General features: G+C 50.6%; 1 protein-coding gene across 7 annotated transcripts in view; it reads right to left on the bottom strand.

Moving 5' to 3' along the window:
* The window catches only part of msi2b (musashi RNA-binding protein 2b), a 159,678-nt gene that overhangs the window by 44,748 nt on the left and 97,719 nt on the right, over window positions 1-17,211 (bottom strand). The window lies entirely within an intron of this gene.

Genomic DNA, 17,211 nt, shown 5'->3' with positions numbered 1-17,211 from the left:
CAATCTCAGACAACTGGTTTGGTAGACATTCTTTCTTTAAGTATTTCCTTCAAAAGTAAGTAGTTAAACAATATAAAGTGCGTTTGCTGTGTGCGATTACGCTTGTGTGCGTGAAGCGCGTGGCCGGGCTCGTGTAAAAACATTGGCTCCGATTGATTACCATGAAACACGTCTCTGCCTTAGCCAATCATAATGGCTTATCTCGTTGTTAACCCACCCAGTCTCCACTTTGTGTGTGGAGCAGCCAGGGTTGCGCCAGGATTACACAGTTTATTCAATCAATTCACAGTAACGCACTGCATTTAACGTTCAGTAACGATAACGGCGTTATAACGACAGAAACAGTAATTAGTTAGATTACCACATTACAGATCAAACCTCAGATCCCTTTCACTTTCTCCAACATATAAAAGTTGAACAGTAATCCAGAACATTTTCTACATACACTACTAACACGCACTGTGAACAATTACTACAGTAAAAAGACACTAACTTTGAATAGCAAAACAGATAATTCAAAATTAAAATCTTCAATTTGACATTTTTTACATCCAGTTGAATGTACTTGAACGATTTATTGAAGGACATTTTGCCCACAGTTTTGAAGTTAAGTTATGCATAATTATTGAGCTAGGCTCAAGCTCACGTTTGATAGGGATGGGTACCGTTAAGATTTTAACGATATGGCCACTCTTAACAATATTGCTTATTTATCTGCTAGTTTAACGCCGAGTTGGTTAATGCAACGACTCCAATCAGGATGGGCCAGGTGAATGCTAGCAAACCTTCATTGTTAAAGATCTATTCTGTGCCTGGCTCCTGATGTCGAGATTTCCATTGAGTGACAGGGGCATACACCAATGAGTCTGCTGTTTTATCTAATCTATCTATTTTACTTTAATTCCCAGAGGCAAAGGAGTGGGGTTAGCAATGCTGGCTCCTTTCAACAATATTGAACAGAGCTTTTTTGAGCTGGGTCATCTCTCTGTACCATTGTACTTGATGGTTTACAGACAACCTTAGTACAATAAATACTTCACTGGTGACCTTTCTGTGAGTAGAGATTAATGCTCTAATCGCTGGAAACTTCCATATTGATGTCTGGTGTCCAGACTCTCAAAAAAAGAAATTTCTATATCACATTGACTCTTTTAATCTTCTTACTTTTTAACTTTTAAATCTTAAAGGTCATGTTTTCTGGCCAAATGCATGTACTTTTGTACCGTAATTGCCGGACTATAAACCGCACCGGATTATAAACCGCACCAGCTAAAATTCAGGGATATTTCAGTTTTTTTCTTACATAAGCCTCACCGGACTATAAGCCGCACGTGTACACGAGTTTTTTTACAAAGAAAGACAGTACATAGAAAGCCTTTTTAACGTTTTAATAACATACTTGAACATGTCTTTCTAAACATTGCCTGTGACACAGCAGTAGTACCGCAGCAATGCGGAAGTGTGCACGCGAGTTATTAGCAAAGAAAGACTGGACACAGAAAGTTTTTTTAAAGCTTTAATAACATACCTTAACATTTCTTTCCAAACACTGCCTGTGACGCGGCAGTAATAACGCAGCAACACGGAAGTAACACAGCAAAGTCACTGAGACGCGGCGGTAACACAGCAGCAACACAGTAGCAACACGGTAGCACAGCACTAACAGGGCTGGTTAAAAAAAAAAACATACTAGTAAAAGTAAAAAAAAGAGCCGTCTTCATCTTCCTCCTGTGCACTGAAACCATCGAAGTCTTCCTCCTTAGTGTCCGGTTGGAATAGCGTTAGATATCCTTCGCCTCACACTTTCTCAGTCTCTCTTTCGTCGTCGGTTTTATGCATTTCTTCGAGTGTGAAGAGGGTCTGTTCATGCTAATCTTATTCATGCACGAAGCGCTAAATTACATTAAACTAGCGAGCGACACGTATAGCTTAAAAGCGGCATCATATGCATTTCTTTTTTCCCCCATAATGACGGTTTGTGTATAAAAGCTTCCTGTCTTTGTGTGAATGCGGGTGTGTGCGTGATGCGCGAGACGATCACGTCTTCTTCGGCGCATTATCTCTTCTTCGTCTGTCTCGCTGTTGCTTCCTGCTAGAGCGCCCCCTGGAGACCGGAGGCCGTAAAAATCCATAAGTACGCTCCAGAGTAGACACAAGATAATGTCATCAACATCGACTGCCTTTGGCTTAAAAGCGGCATCATATGCATTTCTTTTGTCCCCCATGATAACGGTTTGTGTATAAAGGCTTCCTTTCAGTAATGTCCGACTTGATCGCGTTCTGCGTGATGCGCGAAATGTAAACACAAACTAGCACGTCTTCTTCGGCGCATTATCTCTTCTTCGCCTGTCTCGCTCTTGCTTCCTGCTAGAGCGGCCCCTGGAGGCCGGAGGCCGTAAAATCCATAAGTACGCCGCCGTTTAATGTTCAAAGTAACCTTCTGAATAAAATGCATTAAAAGTTCACATTCATTACAACTTTTTTTGGGTGAGCAAAATCTCAGAAGAATTGAATTTAAATGCTGATTGATTGGGTTTTAATACAATGCAGATGGTCCAAACAGCGCCACTGCTTTGTGTAATCGCTGAGTGACATGGCAGAGTAAGAGAAAGGGTTTAGAGCACAGGTTTCAAAGTCAAGGCCCGGGGCCAGATACGGCCCGCCACATCATTCTATGTGGCCCGCGAAGACAAATTGTGCATCAAATTTGTGTGTCATTACTAGAATTGCAAATTGTCTTCACTTTTAATAATATATATTTTTTTTAAATATTTGACCAGTTTTTACTCGTCTGATTTGAAAACGAGTTATTTGTCGGTTTGTTTTGTAGCTTTTACTGTATATAATAGTGTTAAGAGTAAAAGTGATCAAGTCATCACAAAAATCACAAAAAAAATCTTATATAAGCCGCACCTGACTATAAGCCGCAGGGTCCAAAATTTTGGAAAAAAAGTCGCGGCTTATAGTCCGGAAATTACGGTACTTTATTTTTCAACCGGGCGACCCTGCTTGCCGATGTTGAACGAAATAGCCACTGCCTCTCCAGAAGGTTATAAGTGTGGGTCAGGAGGAACCAAAGAGCACTTAGGTTATATTCACACTGCAGGGCATAATGGCCAATTAAAATTATTTGTTAAATCCAATCGTTTATGCACTCCTTTACAATACAAAAACAAATCTGAATTCTAATATGACCTGGGTGACACCCAGGTCATATTAAAATTAATACATTACAGTAGTCCAGGTCGCGCCTGGACTACTGTAATGTATTATTCTCTGGTCTTCCTAAGTCCAGTATCAAAAGTCTACAGTTAGTGCAAAATGCCGCTGCGAGGCTGCTCTCACGGTCAAGAAAATTTGATCACATTACCCCAATATTAGCCAAATTACATTGGCTCCCGGTCCATTTAAGATGTGACTTCAAGGTTCTTCTGCTAACCTATAAATCACTGCATGGCTTAGCGCCTTCATATCTCGTCGACCTAGTCATTCCTTATGTTCCGTCTCGTAACCTTCGTTCGCAAAACGCTAGTCTTTTAGTTACACCGAGGGCCAAGAAAATGTCTGCAGGGTCTAGAGCATTCTCTATTCGGGCTCCAGAGCTTTGGAATGCCCTACCAATGGATATTAGAACTACTACCTCAGTAGAAACATTTAAGACACGTTTAAAGACACATTTCTATGAGATGGCCTTTAACTAACTTGTAGTGGCCGATTTGGCCGGAGTTTGTTTTGTTCTCTCTGCCCACCCCCTCCCTGGCTGGGGAGGGGGTTAGGTGGCTCAAAAGCTGATAGCGGCTAGCTGGATTCTCGGGGACCAATTCAAGATGAAGAAACTGCAGCTCAACCTCCTTGAAGACACTGCCAGGACAATCGAGGGCACCTCTGACATCCATTTTTTCATTGATTTTCATATTATGTATTACTTGTGCCCTCTCTGCATCCATTACAACCTGGTGATCCTGAAAGGGGGATCCTTCCATCTGTGGTCCCTTCTCAAGGTTTCTCATTTTCCCCTGGCAGGGTTTTTTTGAGTTTTTCCTTGCCCTTTTGGGAGCTTAAGATCAGGGGATGCTTTGAAAATAATTGTCAATTTTGGCTATGTGAAGCCCTTTGAGACTGTTTGTGATTTAGGGCTATACAAATAAACTTGACTTGACTTGACACGCATGCATACAAAACAATGTCATATGGTGCAGTGTTTATGGAAATAAATATGATTCTGCATATAGGGGCATTTCTCTATTTGCAGCTTGACAGGTCCTCATTCATCTGGTTACAGTCATCAGAAATCCCAAAGACAAAAATAAGAGCGAGGCGAAAGGACGGGTACATGTGGGTAGAAATGAGAGACGTGTCCCTTGTTCATGTCATTTCCAGGAGAGTGCAACTAAAGACGTCCACACATATTGACTCGTGTCTCAAATCTACCATCTTTGTGGCTCAATTACTACTATCGTCACATATGTCCACTTTATGCTATGGACGTTTCGGCGGTGTGCTGACCCCCCCACCTGGTCGCCCGGGGTATTGCCTTCCTTTTTTTGTTTTTGTTTCCTGGGGACGTTGGGAGCCGTCCCTTGTGTGTGTGTGTGTGTGGGGGGGGGGGGGGGTCTGTCACGTGCTGGTGCCACCTGCGACAGGACCACGCCCCCCGGTCAGTGGAATCGCCGTCACCTGCCACGGGTTCATGGACAGCGCTATATCAGCGCCGCCAGCGCAGACCCGAGTGTCAGTCTGTCCCGTGATGCTACGCTCATCTGTCCCTGAGAATCTGACTTTACAATTTGAATCCACAGAACTGCTTGTCCACCCCAGCCAGATCGCCGCTCCAGCGCCAGCCACCCCAGCGCCAGCCACCCCCATCATCCCCTTCCACAATAAAGTCTGTCGCTACGCACTTGGCTGTACTGTCCGATCCCTTACAGTACAGACTGACCACGCTATGCAGCCAGCGAACGACGAGACGGCATTGAGCCAACTGGATAGAGCCGAGACCGCCATCAGCAGCCTGTCCGCCGACATCCAGAATCTGATCGAGGTTGGTCAACAACAGCTACAGCAGCAGGAGATGGCCCAAGCCCTCCAGAGACTGTCGGTGGCTGCGTCCCCGGCTGTCACGGCACCCCCGCACCGCCCATCTGCCGAGGCCAGGAGGCTCGTGGACGTCCCGGAGCCCCGCCTTGGCAACATCGAGAAGTTTAACGGAGACCCCAAGCACGTGAGGGCATTCGTGACTAACTGCCGTATAATGTTCAGCCTCTAGCCCGTCACGTTTGCGTCGGAATCTGCCAAGGTCGGGTTCGTCCTAACCCACCTCACGGGCGAGGCACGGCTGTGGGGTCTGGCCGAATACGAGAGGATGGCCCCAGCTTGCGATTCATTTGACGCCTTCGCGGAGGAATTGCTCTGCCAGTTCGACCTGGGCTCCGCCGCCGCAGACGCCGCCGAGGAACTGGCGACGCTGCGTCAAGGTAGCCGATCGGTCGCGGAGTTAAGTTCCAGACGTTGGCTGGCAGCAGCGGATGGAACACGCCGGCGCTCGTTAGCACATTCCTCAACGGCCTCGCTGAGTACATGAAAGACGAGCTGGTTTCTTACGATCGCCCGCGAACCCTGAAGGGCGCGATGGACTTGGCGGCCCGAGTAGACCGGCGGATCCGGACGCGGCGGCGCAATCAGGAGAGGAGGTCCCCGTGGAACCCGCGTGGTCACCTTCCTCCGTCTGCTGGGGACCCGCCAACCACACCACCCGCCAAGCCCATGGATCTGGGAGGGGCTCGGGTCCCCTCAGAGGAGCACCGTCGACGCCTCTCACTGGGCTTGTGTTTTTACTGTGGGGAGGGGGGTCATTGGGTGGCGGGGTGCCCGTTAAAAGGCCGGAGCTCACACGGCGTCGGGGGATCCGCGTGAGCTCGACCAGCACCGGCTCTCCCAGTCCCAGCACGCTCACGCTACAGGCACGCGTCCAGCTTGCGGCGGGCGACCAGAACACCTTGGTGGATTCCGGCGTGGAGGGGAACATCATGGACATTAGCCTGGCACGCCAGTGGGGTGTCTGTTTCCTCCCTCTGAGCCCGTCCATTCCCGCACGTGCCATTGATGGCCGTCTGATCGGCGAGGTGGCCTTCGTGACGGAACCAGTTAAGTTACTGCTCTCCGGCAATCACCACGAGACCATCCAGTTTTTTCTTCTTTCCCTCCCAGGACAGCAGCTCATACTGGGGCACCCTTGGTTGCGGCAGCACAACCCGGTGCTGGACTGGGAGGTGGGGGTTGTTCGGCAGTGGAGCGAACGCTGCCATCGGGTGTGCCTAAAGGCGGCCACCAGCCCACTCGGCAGAGCCCCGCCCAGGTACAGTCCTGACATCTCCAATGTCCCAGCGTTTTATCACGAACTCAAGGAGGTTTTTAGTAAAGCCAGGGCCACTTCTCTTCCTCCACACCGGTCCTACGATTGCGCCATCGATCTGTTGCCCGGCACCTTCCCTCCCAAGGGACGCGTCTACTCCCTGTCCGCTCCTGAGCGCCGGGCTATGGAGGAATACATCCGGGAGTCCCTGGCAGCCAGTATCATACGGCCGTCCTCTTCACCTGCGGGAGCGGGGTTTTTCTTCGTGAAGAAGAAGGAGGGCACGCTACGCCCGTGTATCGACTACCAGGGAATAAACGAGATCACTGTAAAGAACCGATACCCTCTGCCTCTTCTGTCTTCCGCCTTCGAGAGCCTTCAGGGTGCCACCATTTTCACAAAGCTGGATCTTCACAACGCCTACCACCTGATCCGCATCCGGGAGGGAGACGAGTGGAAGACGGCTTTCAACACCCTGAGCGGACACTACGAGTACTTGGTGGTTCCGTTTGGGCTCACCAACGCCCCAGCGGTTTTCCAGTCCCTGATAAACGAGACATGCTGGACAAATTTGTGTTCGTTTATTTGGACGACATCCTCATCTTCTCCCGCTCGCTCCCTGAGCACACCAAGCATGTTCGGGCGGTGCTGCGCCGTCTCCTTGAGAATTCGCTCTACGTGAAGGCAGAGAAGTGCGAGTTCCACGCCTCCCCTGTCAAATTCCTCGGCTACGTGGTGCGTGAGGGATCCATCGAAATGGACCCTGGGAAGGTGCAAGCGGTCACGTCAGGGTCTGTTCCCGAAACACGCAAGCGGCTGCAACAGTTCTTAGGATTCTCGAACTTTTATCGCTGTTTTATCCGTGGATACAGCATGGTGGCCGCGCCCCTCACCGCCCTTACCAGCCCCGCCTCCCCGTACAAATGGATGGAATGGGCAGACCAGGCATTTCAGGAGCTTGAAACATCCGCTCCCATCCTCAGGGTTCCCGATCCCGACAGACAGTTTGTGGTCGAGGTGGACACCTCAAACGTGGGTGTCGGGGGCGGTGTTGTCTCAACGTAGCCGCCAAGACGATCGTCTCCACCCGTGCGCCTTCTTTTCACGCCGTCTGTCAGCCTCGGAACGAAACTATGACATCAGTAATCGGGAGCTCATTGCCGTCAAGTTAAAGTTAAAGTTAAAGTCCCAATGATTGTCGGCCTTGGAGGAGTGGCGGCATTGGCTGGAGGGCGCCACCACGCCGTTCATCGTCTGGACCGACCACCGCAACTTGGAATATCTGAGGTCGGCCAAGAGACTGAACACGAGACAAGGACGGTGGGCTCTGTTCTTTGACCGGTTTGAGTTCTCTCTTTCCTATAGACCGGGTTCCCGTAATGCGAAGGCGGACGCGTTTGTTTCCTGGGGGGGAGGAGGGACAGGGTCCGCCTCCCACTATCCTCCCGAGCTCGGTTCGGGTGGCGGCTCTTACATGGGAGATTGAACGCCAAGTGGAAGCCACATCACGCGATCAACCCGGCCCCAGCAACTGCCCGGAGGGTCGCCTGTTCGTCCCTGAAGGCCTGCGGTCGTCCGTGCCGCACGACTCGCGCCTGGCCTGTCATCCCGGCGCTGCACGCACGAGGTACGTGGTGGCACAGCGTTTCTGGTGGCCCACCTGGCAAGTGGACACCAGCGATTACGTCAGAGCCTGCTCAATTTGTAACCGCTGCAAGACGTTTACTCGTCCTCCGGCCGGGCTGCTTCAACCCTTGCCGGTTCCCCAGCGTCCCTGGTATCACCTGTCAATCGACTTTGTCACGGGCCTCCCCCCCTCGGAGGGAAACACGGTGGTCCTCACGGTGGTGGACCGTTTCAGCAAGATGACGCATTTCATCCCTCTGCCTAAGCTCCCATCTGCGAAGCAGACTGCGTCCATCATGGTGCGGGAGGTGTTTCGTCACTACGGTCTCCCACAAGACATCGTGTCAGACCGAGGTCCTCAATTCGCTTTCACCTTCTGGACGGAGTTCTGCCGACTCCTCGGCGCCACGGCCAGCCTCTCCTCTGGGTTTCACCCTCAGTCCAATGGTCAAGCGGAGCGCCTGAACCAGGAACTGGGCAGCTCTCTCCGATGCATGGCCGCTGGGGACCAGCGCGGGTGGGTCCAACAGCTTCCCCGGGTAGAGTATGCTCACAATTCCCTCCCCAGCTCGGCCACGGGACTTTCGCCTTTGCACTGCGTCTTCGGGTACCAGCCACCCTTGTTTGCCCACCAGGAGTGTGGTGCGGCGTGCCCGTCGGCTCAGGCTTGTGTCCGCCGTTGTCATCGCGGCTGGGCGAGGGGCCGGGTCACTCTTCTCCGCTCTGTTTCAGGCCCGCCAGGCGAACAAGCACCGGATGCTGGCTCCGGAGTACAGAGTGGGGCAGCGTGTGTGGCTCTCGACGCGGGATTTGCCGCTGCGAGCGGGATCCCACAAACTGGCGCCCCGCTTTGTTGGACCGTTCCCTACTCAGAAGGTGATTGGCCCGGCCGCGGTCCGTCTTCTCCTTCCAGATTCCATGAAGGTTCACTCCACGTTCCACGTGTCCCGTGTGCGGCTCATCCATGAGAGCGCGTTGGCGCCGACGCCCGTTCCGCCGCCGCCGCCCCAGCTCGTTGATGGGGGTCCGGCTTACGCTGTCCGCTCCCTGCTCCGATCACGGCGGCGCGGTTGTGGCCTCCAATACCTCGTGGATTGGGAGGGTTATGATGACGCGCACCGCTCCTGGGTTCCGAGCCGCTGGATACTCGACCGTTCGCTCATCACGGAGTTCCATCGCTGTCATCCGGACCAACTGGGTCCTTGGCGCGGGCGCCCGAGGAGGGACGAGGGGACCAGGGGTGAGGGTCCGGGGAGGTCTTGTCCGCCGGTACCGGGGTCTTCTGCTCCCGCGTCCGTCGATCCTGCGTCTGGCGAGGTGTCGGACGTTTCGGCGGTGTGCTGACCCCCCCACCTGGTCGCCCGGGGTATTGCCTTCCTTTTTTTGTTTTTGTTTCCTGGGGACGTTGGGAGCCGTCCCTTGTGTGTGTGTGTGTGTGTGTGTGTGGGGGGGGGGGGGGTCTGTCACGTGCTGGTGCCACCTGCGACAGGCCCACGCCCCCCTGTCAGTGGAATCGCCGTCACCTGCCACGGGTTCATGGACAGCGCTATATCAGCGCCGCCAACGCAGACCCGAGTGTCAGTCTGTCCCGTGATGCTTCGCTCATCTGTCCCTGAGAATCTGACTTTACAATTCGAATCCACAGAACTGCTTGTCCACCCCAGCCAGATCGCCGCTCCAGCGCCAGCCACCCCAGCGCCAGCCACCCCCATCATCCCCTTCCACAATAAAGTCTGTCGCTACGTACTGTCCGATCCCTTACAGTTTTATGTTTCAAGTGGGATTAAATTTAAGTCAAATATGATTATGTATATGATATCATTGTTACTGTTCTAAATTTTGCAGATGCAAACATAAAATCAATCATGAGTAATCCTTCCGTGTCTCCATTTGCCCCGACACCCCTCATGTATGGCTCATTATAAGTGTGACTCATAAATATGTAAAGTGTCAATATGTTGCTTATTGCGTTAAATGCAAGAAGAGTATAGAACCACATTCATGTTTTTATTGTCTTTATGTGGCCAAATGAGAGAATAGCAGCCAAATTACTAGTAGCGTATTTTCCGCACCATAAGGCACACCTAAAAGCCTTGCATTTTTTCAAAACCGAAGGTGCGCCTTTTATGTGGACCGAATTCCAAAATCCAGTAGGTGCAATAAGCGAGGGGGACACCTGAACTGGTTGCCAGCCAATCACAGGGCACACAGAGACGAACAACCATCCGCACTCGCACTCATACCTTCGGGCAATTTGGAGTGCTTAATCAGCCTAGTATGCATGTTTTTGGGATGCGGGAGGAAACCCGAGTGCTCGAAGAATATCCACGTACAGCAAGAACATGCAATCTCCACACAGGGAGGGCCGGTGGTGGAATCGAACTCACACCCTCTGAACTGTGAGGCGGATATGCTAACCAGTACTTCACCGTGCCGCCCAAGTGAAATATTTTATTTTTAAAAGTGAAGTGAAAGAACAGTGATCCCTCACCAATTTGCATTTCGCCTATTGTGGAGGCTGAAATTCAGCAGCTTTTTGAGTGACGGGAGAACGGCGTTTAAATACACGCTGATAGCACGGGGCGTGCCTCTGAACGATGAACAGGAGATTCATGCGGAACCATGACTCACTTTGGTTTCGCCATGCATGATGTCCCCCGGGTTAGTGCAGTGTGGTAATTCTAAAGGTAGGTACTTTGCATTGCTTGGCAAGGAAAAACTTTCTTCCAATAGACTTGAAATACACCCATCCCCTCTAGCGGCCAAAAAGAAACACCACGTGTTGGAAATTTCAATACAATGGTGTTCAAATTTCTAAATACATATATCGTTCCTACTTCGCGGATTTTCATTTTTCTTGGGTGGTTCTGGAACGCATCTGCTGCGATAAACAAGGGATCACTGTATCTTAATATAAAAGTTATGTTTTGATAACGTGTTAGCACGGACCCTGTCATTCAAAACTAAGAAACAAAATTACTTACACTACTGTTCAAAGGTTTGTGGTCACCCAGACAATTGAGTGTTTTCCATGAAAACTAACACGACTGCACAAGGGTTTTCAATCATCCATTAGCCTTCTAACACAATTTGCAAACACAATGGACCATTAGAACACTGGAGAGATGGTTGCTGGAAATGGGCCTTTGTACACATGTAGATATTACAATAAAAAACAGACGTTTGCAGCTAGAATAGTCATTTACCACATTAACATTATGTAGAGTGTATTCCTGATTAGATTAATGTCATTCTCATTAAACAAATAGCGATTTATTTGATAAATAAGGACATTTTAAGTGACCCCAAACTTTTGAACTATAGTATATGCTTAATGTCACTACAGTTGAAAAAGTACAATAGCCATAAAATAAACTGTAAGTCCCTGACCCAGTTTTAAATTGAACATTCATTGGCCGTTGAATGAATAAAAATAGGCCGATGCTGATAATCGGCAAAATGACTAACACCGGCTCTGAAAATAGGCCCGGCCAATAATCGGTCTATCACATGTGGGAACATAATGTAGATGTAACGTAAAGAAAAAAAAATCAAGCCGACATGAAATATCATTTGCATTATTACTCACAAAGGTAGGAGTTTATCACCTGATGACCACATTACAGCTCAGTGGCCTAGTAGTAGAGTGTCCGCCCTGAGACTGGAAGAATGTGGGTTCAAACCCCGGCCGGGTCATACCAAAGACTATAAAAATGGGACCCATTGCCTCCCTGCTTGGCACTCAGCATTAAGGGTTGGAATTGGGGGGTTAGATCACCAAATGATTCCCGAGCGCGGCACCGCTGCTGCTCACTGCTCCCCTCTCCCCCAGGGGATGGATCAAAATCACATGGGGATGGGTTAAATGCAGAGGACAAATTTCACCACACCCAGATGTGTGTGTGACGATGATCATTGGGACTTTGGGACTTTAACTTTACACTTGTCAATTAGCATCCATGTGGCACATGCAGCAGACATATCGCCAAAAACAAATACCTCCAGTTTCCATGTTGACAACTTTGTCTAGCTTAAGAATGGCAAATCTTAGCACAGCCTAGCTGCAGGGTCATGGATAGAGAAACTGTGGCAGTGTTGTTTTGTAAATTTTCGATTAAATTTACATCAAAACGAGGCAACTTCAGAACAGCTTGCCAACTGACATTTTAAGAAATAGGCAACTAAAAAAAGATTTTCTATACATCCCCTGCCCCATAGTTTCACCATGCTGGATTACTTCCCTTACAGTTATTCAATGTTGGCACAGCAATATCTGAAATTTGCCATTGAAATTTGCAAACCAACATTTACACTTTTATGTCATTGACTTTTAAGGGATTTAAGGTGACTCAGGCAGGTCTGTTTCCCTGAAGTTAAAATGAACTAGACCTTAGGTAAAAAGGGTAAATGATTGTAAAACTAGCACACGAATGAATGCTTTGCAGGTATAGATAATACCGGTATCTATTGTAAGGTATAGGTAATTAGTAGCATATCTTACAAAAAGGTATAGGTAATGAAGAAAATGGGTTCCAAAAAGTACCGCCTAGCTACAAAAACAGATATGCTCACACCTCATTGATTTAAGTAGAAATTATTTGAGAAAGAAATGCACGGTATGTGGTAAGTAAAAGCTTTGCATGGAAAATAGACGAAACATAGTCAGGAAACATTAATGGATTGAGTATTAATGAAATTGCTAAATGCAGCATGATCACAAGTTCATGTTCCAGCTAACAGTTTGTTACACCCAAAAGTTCACGTACCGTATTTGCCGGTGTATAAGTCGACTCGGTGTATAAGTCGACCCCCTAAAATTCGACGGAAATTTACGATTTTATGATATATCCTTTGTATAAGTCGAGCTCAATTGTTGCATTATATTAAACTTCAAAATTCAATATGCGAAATTTATTGACGAAATGTGTTCAAATTCCGGGAGGCCGTGCGCATGCGGCTGTTTATGTCATGCGGTCGCGTTTATTTTTCCGGTTTTCTGTCTCGTCGGTGTCGTAACCTTACTTCCTGTTTTATTTTGTCATCCCTTCCGTTTCAGTTCGTGTTTCCTTCCTCGGTGTTTGGTTGTCTTGTCTTCCCTGATCCCGATTGTGTGCACCTGTGTAGTTGACACTAATTGTCAGCACCTGTCTCCCCGCCCTTTTGTGTGTATTTAGTCCGTGTCTTCCCCTTGTATTGTGCCAGTGTGTCTTGCCTCGTCCCGACCACCAGCGATTCTTTGACGTCCGAGCTCTCAGTAAGACTCCTCCTTTTTGTCTCGCCACAGAGCGACGCTTTTTGTTAGTGCCTTGATCCCCATAGCCTTTTTGTCTCGCCACCGAGCGACGCTTTTTGTTAGTGCCGTGATCCCTATAGCCTTTTTGTCTCGCCCCAGTGCGACGCTTTTGTTTGTACTTTTTGCCACGTGTTTTCCCTCGCAAGAGGTGTTTTGAGTTGTACTTTTGATCAGTGTGTGTGCTGGAATAAATCAGAGAAAGAAACGACTCTGCATCCGAGTCCTCCGCCTTGTTCCCAGCCTGACAGTACACACTGGCCAGACATGGACTCGGCAGAGTCGGAGCACCTGTGCGCCGCAGTGCGCTCCCATGCCTCACAGCTCGCCCAGCACCAGAGGCAAGTGGGCGACTTGGGTGAAGAAATCCGAGGACTCGCTAAGAGTCAAGAAGACTTCAGAGGAGCGGTCGCCACCCAAGTAGCAAAGCTGGGTCAGCAAATGCAGGACGTGCTCTCGCTCTTAAACGCGGGACCAGCAGCGACCTCCAGTACACCCGCTGCTTCCCCAGTTACTCCCCTTGCAATAGCTCCCATGACCGGCGGTGCCAGACTGGCTCCTCCAGAGCGCTACTCCGGTGAACCCGGCCTTAGCCGGGCCTTTATTACTGAATGCAAGATGCACTTTGAGAGGTCCCCAGCAGATTTCCCCACCGAGCGCTCCAAGGTGGCCTACATGGTATCATACCTGACGGGAAGGGCCCGCACGTGGGCCACCGCGGAATGGGCCAGGGATTCCATCTCCTGTCGCTCTCTCCCCGCTTTTATCGAGGCTCTGCGAACGGTGTTCGACCCAATCTCCGCTGACCGAGAAAAGGCTCGCCAACTCTGTCAGATAGTCCAGGGACAAGAGACCGTCGGAGACTACGCCATCCGTTTCCGCACGCTGGCTGCGGAGTGCGGTTGGAACGCGACGGCACTGTATGACATCTTCCTCCAGGGCCTCTCTGGATCCATACAGGATCAGCTAATCCCCCTAGATCTTCCCACCGACCTCGACGCCCTCATCGCTCTGGCTATCCGCACAGACAACCGGCTGCAAGAGTGGAGGAAGCACCGAAGCAGGAACGCCCCCGCCTTCGTCCCAGTAGCCGGTCCTTCCGTCCTAGACGCTAACCACTCCAGGCCGGACGGGGATCGGCAGCGCCAGGAGCCAGAACCGATGCAGTTGGGCAGAGCTAAGTTAACAGAGGAGGAGAAGTTACGGCGACGCCGGGAAGGAAGATGCTACTACTGCGGTGAGCTCGGACACCTCCTTCTCTCTTGTCCGGTGAGGAGGACCCTGAAGGTAAGCGCCTTCTCTGCGGCTCTGTCCCCGGGGCGAGTGCTCCCCAAGGGCAGGATTACACAGCTGGGAAAAGAAATAGAACTTGAAGTGCTAATAGACTCAGGAGCGGATGAAAGCTTGATAGACTGGGCATTTGCTCGCCGATGGGGGGTAAAGACTGACCTGCTGAACACTCCCGTGAAAGCTAAGGCACTCAATGGACAGGCACTTTTTGAGGTAACTCACATAACAGAACCTGTTTCGCTGTCGATTGGGCCCCACCAGGAGAATATACGGCTACATGTCGTGACCTCTCCAATGAACCCTCTCATCCTCGGGTATCCATGGCTTCAACGCCACAACCCCGCTATAGACTGGGGATCAGGGGAAATAACGGGATGGGGGCCCGACTGTCATGATTCCTGTATCAAGTCTAACCCGCGCGCTGTGCCTCCTGCTCTAGACGCGCAAACCCCAGACTTAACCGGGGTCCCTGCGTGTTACCACCAATGGGCCAAGGTATTCAGCAAGGCCAAGGCTACCTCCCTACCTCCCCATCGTCCGTATGATTGCGCCATTGAACTCCTGCCGGGTTCAACTATACCCAAGGGGAGGCTTTATTCTCTTTCGGGACCTGAAAAGCAAGCCTTGAACGAATATATAGACTCCTCCCTGCAAGCAGGACTGATTCGACCATCATCGTCGCCTGCGGGGGCGGGGTTCTTTTTCGTGGGCAAGAAGGACGGCACCCTACGTCCCTGTATTGACTATAGTCCCCTCAATCAGATCACAATCAAGAACCGGTATCCGCTCCCACTGATGTCGACCGTGTTCGACCAATTACAGCAAGCCCGGGTGTTCACAAAGTTAGATCTGCGCAACGCATACCATCTAGTGCGCATCCGGGAAGGGGACGAATGGAAGACAGGGTTCAACACCCATCGAGGACACTTTGAATACCTAGTCATGCCATTTGGCCTCACCAATGCTCCCGCTGTGTTTCAGGCCATGATAAATGATGTTTTGAGAGACTGTTTGGACCGTTTTGTGTACGTATATTTGGATGATATTTTGATTTATTCCCCGGATCTGAAGACCCATAGGTTTCACGTCGAGACGGTGCTGCGACGACTCCTTGCACACCAACTGTACGTAAAGGCCGAGAAAAGTGAATTCCACAAGAACACCGTATCTTTTCTCAGTTTCATCGTAGCCCCGGGCAAAGTTGAGATGGACCTGGCGAAAGTTAGCGCGGTAACGGAATGGCCTACCCCTGACTCACGCAGAAAGGTGCAGCAATTCCTGGGCTTTGCCAATTTTTATCGGCGGTTCATCAAGGGCTTCAGTGCCACGGCGGCTCCCTTGCACGCGCTCACGTCTCCTAAGGTTCCCTTCCGCTGGTCGGCGGAGGCGGCCTTCCAGGAGCTGAAGAACCGCTTCAGCACCGCTCCCATCCTCACGCTTCCCGACCCGTCACGACAGTTTGTGGTGGAGGTGGACGCCTCCAATCGAGGAGTAGGGGCCATTCTATCACAGAGAGCCAAGAGCGACAACAAGCTCCATCCGTGCGCGTTCCTGTCTCGACGGCTGACGCCCGCCGAACAGAATTACGATGTGGGAGATCGCGAACTGTTGGCAGTAAAACTGGCATTGGAAGAATGGAGACATTGGTTGGAGGGAGCACAGCAGCCTTTTTTGGTCTGGACAGACCATAAGAATTTAGAATACATAAAGTCAGCTAAGAGATTGAATTCCCGCCAAGCCCGCTGGTCACTTTTTTCCAATCGTTTTAACTTTTCTCTGTCTTACAGACCGGGAACCAAAAACACCAAGCCTGACGCCCTCTCCCGTGTCTACAACTCAGATCCAGAAATTAAGAAGCCCGAATCCATTCTGCCTCCTCATTGCCTGGTGAGAGCAGTGATCTGGCCAATCGAAGGCCGGGTACAGCGGGCCAATGGTAACAAGCCACCCCCTAGTGGTTGCCCGGAGAACAGACTTTTTGTCCCCGATCAATTACGATCCCAAGTCGTCCATTGGGCTCACACCTCCAGACTCTCCTGTCATCCGGGCATGCGCAGAACCCTGTTTGTCATCCAGCAGCGATTCTGGTGGCCCTCCATGAGGGCAGACGTCAAAGAATACGTTGCAGCCTGTCCCGTCTGCGCCCGGAATAAGAACTCCCACGGCGCCCGTATGGGGTTGCTGCATCCCCTACCCATTCCTTCGCGTCCGTGGGCAGAGATATCCATGGACTTCGTCACCGGGCTTCCGGCCTCGCATGGGCGAACCACCATACTCACGGTGGTAGACAGATTCTCAAAGATGGCTCACTTTATCGCCTTGCCCAAGCTCCCGTCCGCTAAACGAACGGCCACAGTGATGATGGACCACATATTCCGGGTTCATGGGTTCCCGAAAGACATTGTTTCCGATAGGGGGCCCCAATTCATATCCAGGTTTTGGAGGGAGTTTTGCAGGCTCATAGGGGCAACCGTGAGTCTCACGTCAGGCTATCATCCGGAGGCAAACGGGCAGACGGAACGCATCAACCAGCAGTTGGAGACAAGTCTCCGCTGCCTGGTCTCCCAGAACCCCTCCTCGTGGAGCAAGAACCTCACCTGGGTGGAGTATGCCCACAACTCCCTGCCCACCACGGCTACAGGTATGTCCCCAT

Source organism: Syngnathus scovelli, chromosome 7 (genome assembly GCF_024217435.2).
Source record: "Syngnathus scovelli strain Florida chromosome 7, RoL_Ssco_1.2, whole genome shotgun sequence".
Taxonomy (NCBI): domain Eukaryota; kingdom Metazoa; phylum Chordata; class Actinopteri; order Syngnathiformes; family Syngnathidae; genus Syngnathus; species Syngnathus scovelli.
This window is presented reverse-complemented; position numbering and strand designations above follow the sequence as displayed.